Genomic DNA, 8,773 nt, shown 5'->3' on the forward strand with positions numbered 1-8,773 from the left:
TCTTTAAGTTTTCCATGTTCATTATGAAGTACATTTGCATATATGCTGGAAAATCAAGACAGGAGGCATTGTATGAAATCTTCTCCAAGATGGTGAATGGACCATACTAGATTGATTGCAATTTTTTTCCTTTTGCCTTCGTTCTGTACTTTTTGATATGGAGTCACACTTTGTCTCACTCTTGAAATTTATGGTCGACTCAGCGTTTGTCATGTTGAGCCTTGAATCGAGCTTCACTTTTTTCTAGCTACTCCTGTACTTCTTGGTGAATCAACTAAATCCACTGAATGAACGGTTGTGTTTTGTCCCTATCACCATGTCCACTAGAGTCCTCTTCCTTGCCGAAGACCATATCAAAAGCATCTTTGTGTAGGTAACCAAAACATGTCTCAAATGGTAAATGATGTTTATATGAGTGCACTGCTCAATTGTAGGAATGTTGAACATATGGAAGCTGCTCATCCAACAACTTAGGATCTTTTCCACAATACTGTCACAACAAGTGTACCACAGTGTGGTTGACAATCTATGTATGTCCATCAGTCTGTGGATGAAATGTTGCACTTCTTTTCAACTTAATGTCCATCATCTTCCACAGGTTGGTCCAAAACTATCCAAGAAATAAATAGTCTCGATCTAACACATTTGATGTGCGAAACCCAAAATGGACTCAAACATGATGAAAGAAAAGATAAGTTTCCTGCTCTGCAGTGAAATGTTGTTTACAAGGCATTAAAATACATATCTTACTAAAAATATCAACATTGACATACAAATAGTCAATGACCTTTTGTAGACAAAGGCAAACCTCCTACAAAATCCATCGACACACTTTCCCATGGACAACATAGAATAGAGAGTGGTGTGCAGAGAACGATTTGTCTATTAGACGACTTTGTAACAGAACTCACCACAGATCCCTTTACATAGCGAGCCACAATGTTAATCATATGAGGCCAAAATAAAAATCTTTGCAAATGACACAAAGTATTTTCAACACCAAAATTACCAGATGAAAGGGAGGTGTGTGGCTCTTGGATTACATGTACCCTTTCTCTTGTGGGTATGCACAATTTTCCAAGGTGATATTGCAGTTTCCCCTATAGTTGTCCACATGTGAACCATGGGTTAGCTTTGCATAAATATCCTTAAAGTCATCATCGTTAGTATATCTTTCGACATAACTTTCAAAAGGTAATGAAGAATTATGAAAAATAACAAAAGCATAAATAGGATGAGAAGACAACATATCGACCACTTTGTTGCTATTTCCCTTCTTATAATTTATTACTAGATGAAATTGTTTAAGAAAACCCATCCACCTGAAATGACGAGCTTACTGCAACTTGGTTTGTGACTAAAGATATTTCAAGGGCTAATGGTCCATGTGGATGATGGTCTCCTTGCCGATCAGGTAGTGTTTCCACTTTTTCACACTTTGACCAAGGCATATAACTCTTTGTCAGAAGTGGAATAATTTATCACAACCTTAGAGAATTTCTCTGAATGGTAAGATATTGGCTTCTTTTGCTGCATCAATGTAGCTCCCCTAGAATATCCACTGACATCACCTTAAATGGTTGCTAGAGATCTCCTAACGCCAAGACCAGTGTAGTGAAAATCTTTTTTTTCAATTCTTTGAAGGAAATCTTTTTCTTTCCTCCCCATTGAAAGACTTGCTTTACACTTGTCACTATGTGTAGAGGTAATGAAATAATAGAGAAATTGGAAATAAATCTCCTCCAATACTTCACTGCACCCAAAAAGCTTCAAACCTGGGTTACACTAGTAGGCTTAGTCCAATTTACAATTGCTTCAACTTTAGAAGGATCAATTTTGAACTTACCATGACCAACAATATGACTTAGGTAAACCAAAGAGGTTTTCCCAAACTCACACTTTGACAATTTTACATAGAGTTTTTGTTTTTTCAGTACATGAAGCACTTGCTTTACATGGCATACATGTTCATTCCTATTTCTACTAAAGACAAGAATATCATCTAGATATAGAAGAACAAATTCATCAATGTAAGGCCTAAAAAGATCATTCGCGACCCTCATGAAAGTGGTTGGGGTGTTGCAAAGTCCAAATGGCATCACCATCCATTAGAGCAACCCTTGTTTCCTCTTGAAGGTGGTCTTCCGCACACCCTTCTCTTCAATTCAGACTTGGTAATAACCACTATGCAAATCCAAATTTGGTGAAATAGATAGCATTCTTTAATTGATCTAGCAAATCATGAATGCGAGGGAGAGGGTAACAATTTTTCACAATATTTTTTTTAGTGCCTGGTAATCCACACACATCCTCCATGTTCCATCTTTATCTAGCACTAAGACAATCAATGAGCCACACTAATAAGCACTCGTTCTGATGACCCCTTGGTTCAATACATGCCAATGTTTGGTAAAGGAGTGTCATGTTGCAAATGGATCTCATGTTGGATTTCCCTCTTTGGATGTAATCCCCTTGGTTCTTGAAACACCTCATAATAGTTAGAAACTAATTCACATAATTCCATTTTATGCACAAGATCACAACCATGGAAAGAATCAAATAATTCTTCATCCCTTCTGCTTACAAGCATAAGCATGCATCCTTTACTGGAATTCAACAACCTCTTCATTTGTCCTGCACTTACAAGGTTAACATTGATTCTAGTTTCATAATCCCTTACAATACATTCTACCCCATCTTTTGTGATTTGGTATTTGTTTTCATGACAGAAGAAGAATGATTTTCTATCATATAAATATGGACGCCCTAACACCATGCCACATATATCCAATGGTATAACATCAAGTTCTAACTCATCCAATAACATAGAAGAAAACACAAATTTAACCTTAGACTACTTAGTTACATTAAATTTTTCTTTATCATGTATCCATCCAAGCATATAAGGTTTTGGACGCAGTTTGGTTTATAATCCTAGCTTCTTTACCAAGCACTCTAAAAGTAAATTTGCTTGGGATCCAGTATGTAGTAGAGTTTCTACTTTTGTATGGTTTATCAAAACTCTAATATGAAATAACTAAATTCTCTTTCGTTCATTAGGAAGAGACTCATTTGTTCAACTAGTGCTTTCATGTGATACATAATTAAGATGAGGTGTAAGAGTACCTTCTGTTCTTGGTTCTGTGATCAATGCTTCATCTCCAGAATTAGATCCAAGGTGTTGCTACACATTTGCCAGTATCTTATGATTTCCCTTTCCCCCATACTTCTCTGGTCTCTTTTTTGGGTACAATTTCCAACAATGATCATCATCATGACATTCCTTTTTGCAGTGAGTGCAACATGGCTTTTCTCTTTCTTGGTTGATGTTGTCCTCTTTTCTTTCCCCATTCCTTTCACTTTGGATTTTCCATTTGGAGGTTTGAAAGATGGTTTCTTGGAATGATAATCTCTTTCATTTTTTCCCATGTTCTCAAGATGAATGGTTTTTACATAGGCTGAGTCAATATTAATTAGTTTAAACAACAATAATGAATTACTAATGTAACTATGTAATGATCCAATATAGTTATTTACTACATCAGGTGAGTCAAGTGCAATGCCAAAATTATGTGCTTGTTTTCTAAACTCCTCGGTAAATATTTGAACATCCTCACCTCTTCTTCGCCTTAAATATTTCCAATTCATTAAGGCTTTTTTCTTATAACCCAAGGGATAAAATTGTTCCTTTAATATGGAAATAAAATTAGACCATGAGGAAAGAAGATTACCCAAAATCTTAATGCTTCACAATTTTCTCTCCCACCAAATGAGAGCAGTGCCACTCAGTCGAAGAGAAGCCAACTCGATCTTTGCCTTGTCCTCTTCAATCTATTGAATCTTGTAATAGATTTCAATCCTCCTAATCGAGTTATTAAGCTCTTCTACATTACTTTCACCGTTATACATGGGAAGATCAAATTTGACATCTAATTTAAATAAGGTTTCTTAGATTCATCCCTTGAATTCCTATGGTCATGGTGATGAGAGGAAGAAGAATATTCACCTGTGGAATGAGAAGGAGGAGGCTTTTCTCCCCCAATTCCATTTGCCGAACCTTATTTTTCTGGCTTTCTCTCTTCTACTTTCTCCAACCATGAGAACACTTGATCGACCTTTTCTACCATTGCATAGAAGGCTTTGTGGTAATTGAACTCCTCCTCATAATGAGCCTCATCATCTTGCATGTTTCTCCTTCGATATGCATGCCTTGCTTCGAGATCGAAAGACTTTAGTTTTCCTTTACCTCTTCGAAGCCTATTTCTTGTTACCATAGAAATATGCAATTCATATCTACAAAGACCTACTCTGATATCACTTGATCCAAGATCTTTTTCTTATAGATGTATTAAATAATTACATGAACAGATTGGAGCAACCATGGAAACTTAATGTGCACCTGAAACAAGAGAGGAAACACATAAAGGCATGAAAAGGAGATAAGATAATTGATCACAGAGTTAGCACAAATTTGACGAACACTATCATTAAGCCTCCTATCTTCTTTTCATGCCTTTATGAGTTTCCTCACTTCTTTCATGTGCACATAAAGTTTCTCTGGTTGTTGCAATTTGTTCATGTAATTATTTAGTACATCTATAAGAAAAAGATCTTGGATCACAACCTCATGCATGTCAAGGCTTCCATGCGAGTATAGGCCTCCAATCACGTGAACAACACTACCTCCATGCGGTTGTGACCCAATATTCATAATTCAAAGGGTGTGGTCCTAAGATTTGAGCAACAATTTAAGGCCAGCCTCCACATCACTACCGAAAATTTCCCGAGAATTCTCCAAATAATAAATGGCATAATAACAAGGCTTAAAATTAAAACTTGGGTCAAAAACTTGACCTATACTAAGTAGAACATACTAGACCTTTTTTCAAACAGAAGGTAAACATGTAAGCTACATCTCATGCTACGCATATATGAGTGTAAATCTCCATTCTTTAGTTGTAAATCACTGACAAGGTGTAATGCCATCTCAAGTAGTTGCGACAACAATTTTTAGACCATGCATTTATCAACCATTCAGTAACTTATCAAAGCATAATAAGAGTCATAGCGATAACACATCATAAACCATGGTTATCAAAGCATAATAAGTGTCATAGCGAGAACACATCATAAACCATGGTTATAGCCAAAATATAACCAAAATATTAACCATGACAGATGAACCATCAAGAAAGATAATAACAAGTACAAATACTCATAGTTTACAAAAGGAGAGTAGATCTTATTACCATATGCAAAATCCAACCAATTGAGGGACTTCCGAGTACCACTAGACCATATATTGGGTTGAACTGAATATCTATTTCAGCCAATCAGTCATGTTCCATATTCCAATCATGAATGTGGAATGTCAAGACATAAATAGTGAGGTTTTCCCTATGATTAAACTACATCCATCGTCACGCTACAACAATCTTGCCAAAAACGATCAAGAGATCACGAAGCACAAACAAGCTTGGATTCCTCAAAATTTATTAACCATTACCTTGAGGAATTTTCCTCTCTCCACCCATCTCTCTAGGGCTTCTCGAAGATTAAACCTCCTCCACCGTAGCCCTTGGGAATTTTCCTAAGACCACCTCGACCTATATCCCAACACACCATGGCTATCGAGGAAATGGAAAGGTAAGGCTGCAACCACTGTCAAACAATGAAAAATCCATGCCAATGACAACAAATGAACCAAATGAACAACTGCATATACCATACGTTCACACCTCAGCTAGTAAATCATGCCTGCAACATGTTACATACAAGATCTTTGTGCTGAAGCTCTTGATCCAACCTTCTCCTTATTTTCCTTAGCTTTATTTTGATTTTCTTTTTCAAATGCTTACTCTCTTTCCTTTGTAATAGCTAACTCAGAAAAGGATGTCAGCTATTTATGAGGTTCCTTTTCATCTTAAGGCCTCCATTTTCTTCGTTTTCATTCATTTTTCCTCTCATTTCCCTTGCCTGCAAATATGTGGCTCTCCACCTTCCATTTCTCCTATTTACTTGATTTTCATAACTAAAATGTCAATTATTGCCTCTTTTCCTGTGTTAGTGTCTTTCACTATTTCCTTAGCCATAAATAAATTGAACTATAATGTATTCCCACCATTCAACTTGGAATACATGTCAAATGACCTTTGTATTATGTATTTCACATGGAAAATTAACTAGGGCATGTTACATTTATCCTAATTTATAATTTTATGTAACCTTATGAAATGATCCCTGATAAAAGAATGCACACTAGTGAGAACAACTACTATTCTCATTATAATTGGTAGAGAAAACACAGCTTACACTCCTTCTAATTTGTAAAACTTCCCAAACCTTGTTCATGGTGGGTACTTGTGCTTTAAAAAATCTTCAAAACGTTATGAACACCTTTTGCTACCTTCTTTACTTGTTCATATTACTAACTACTTTACTTCAAGCCTAAGGACAAATCATTAAGTCATTCTCATTAAAATATACTAAACTTGTTTCGAAGGAGATAACATTATATGTATCAAATGCATCTCATATTTGTTTACTAAACTAGAAATTAACTTAAACAACAAGAAAGGCATCAGTCAGCTTTTAATTATATGCCTTGGCTTAGTTGGCGATGCATGTCGATCACGAATTTGCTCATTGTAAACTTCTAATACACTTACCTAGATATCATATTTAAATCATTCATTTCTTTCATTGGGTACATGAAAGATATCCTTCAATGCTCAATGGCTTACTCCCCTATTTTCATGGGTTCAGTCCATGGTAAATGTCATACCCATTCTAGTTTTCGCATAGGAAATGATACACACTTTATACTCATCCAAACCTGGCATGACAACTAGTACAATACTGCCAAAAGAAAAGAAAAAACACTTACCATGGAAATAGCTCTAATCAATAAATTTGTATACCTATTAATAATAAATTTAAAATCCAAATATATTATCTTGTACACCTCCTTATAAGAACCATTAACACCCATCCTCAGGTCGTTGCCTCTAGTTGTATCAAACACTATTGAAATAGATGTCATTGATATTTCTCCATCACTCAATAGATGACATCTACATAATGCTCTAATGTTTGGTGAAAAGGACTAGAAAATCAAGTTATATGACCTATTAATCTTTGTGTAATACATAAACAAATAAATAAATAAAATTCTAATCAACAACTTTCCTATAAGCTCCAACACTTTATTGTAAAACGTTTTCCTTTTCATTTTCTCTTTATTGAAGTTCCTCTTCATCTATTCACATTGCAAAACTATAGAACTTGGAAACTTCATACAAGCTAATAAAACATGTGTTAGGTCCCTATACTACTATTGTAACCCCTTATTGTTATTAGTACAACCCCCTTATTATATTTTTGTGCCCATGTAGTCCCCATATTAATATTATTGTGCCCCATAGAAGCCCATTATTGTTATTATTGTGCCCTTAGATTATTATTGTTATGTCGGCTCTTATTATATTATGACCCCTTAGACTCCTATATATAGAAAGAAGGTCTTGTCATTTTTATCATCCAAGAATTGTTTATTTGTCTAATGTAAAGGAGGTTTCTCCATCGAGGAGGCTTATTTCTAAGGCATTCATCTATCTTTTCTATCCTTTTGTGAGCTAGTTTCATAACATTTGGTATCAGAGCTTTGGATTCTAGGGTTTCGCTACTCTAAACACATCATCGTGGAATTTTTGCTATAACATTTTTTATGTGATGTTTCAGAAGCTAAACAAGAAAACCATTTTAGAAGACATCTCGCTGAACAACAATTCCGAATTTCAGAGCTTGTCCTGTTATAGTTTCAGAGATATGATCTGAGGAATTTAGGGTTTGTGAAAGCTCCAGAATTTCAACTAAAACAGGTCATCGTGGGATTTTTACTATAATTGTTTCTCTACAAAGTTTCAGAAGCTAATAAAGAAACCCATTTGGGAAGAAATCTGTCTGAACCTTAACTCCAAATTTCGGATCCTGTCTCACAATAGTTTTGGAGATATAGTTTGAGGAAGCTAGGGTTTTTGTAGACACCCAAATTACATTCCAAATAGGTGACCAGAGCAAACTCGTCATAACTATCTCTCTGAGCATCAGAATGAAATTTTGTAAAAGTTACAGAAAGACGACATCCTATAGTTTTATGTATATCATTATCATGTACTAAGGTTGAAACAGTGAGACGTGGCACATCATACAAGTTCGCTCTACTGAAATCGTCTATATTCAGGTCACCATGGGAGATTTGGTATAACTCTTTCTTGGATAATCAAATTCTGATCAGACTTACGGGGTTGTAAAGAGAACTCAAGGAGCTACAACAAGAAGAAATTTCAGAACTTGGAGATCTCAAATTACAGAGTTACGATCGTTTCACAATCGAGCTCCTAAAATCAAGAAAAATCGAGATGAGGATGTTTGATGGCAAGATATGGTAAATTGGATACAACAGATGGAGAAATATTTTGATCTACATGGTGTACAATTGTTACAAAATGTATGTATTACATATTTATATTTAGAACAAGATCAATTTTTATGGTTTAAAGGGCTTTGTTCTTGTAAACCACTTGTTATGAGGTCAATTTTCATGGAGGAAATTATAGCACATTATGAGAATACAAAGAGCAACACCTTCTTTAGAGCAACACCACAACAATTGGAAGAAAAGAGAGAAAATGGGCTTTGTTACAAAATGGAAAGAAAAATTATGACAACAATGAAGTATACCCCTCACAACTATAAATATGGAAGTGCTATT

Source organism: Pinus tabuliformis, chromosome 4_2 (assembly GCF_031772625.1).
Source record: "Pinus tabuliformis cultivar Carrire ecotype Pingquan chromosome 4_2, CPIR1, whole genome shotgun sequence".
In the NCBI taxonomy this organism is placed as follows: domain Eukaryota; kingdom Viridiplantae; phylum Streptophyta; class Pinopsida; order Pinales; family Pinaceae; genus Pinus; species Pinus tabuliformis.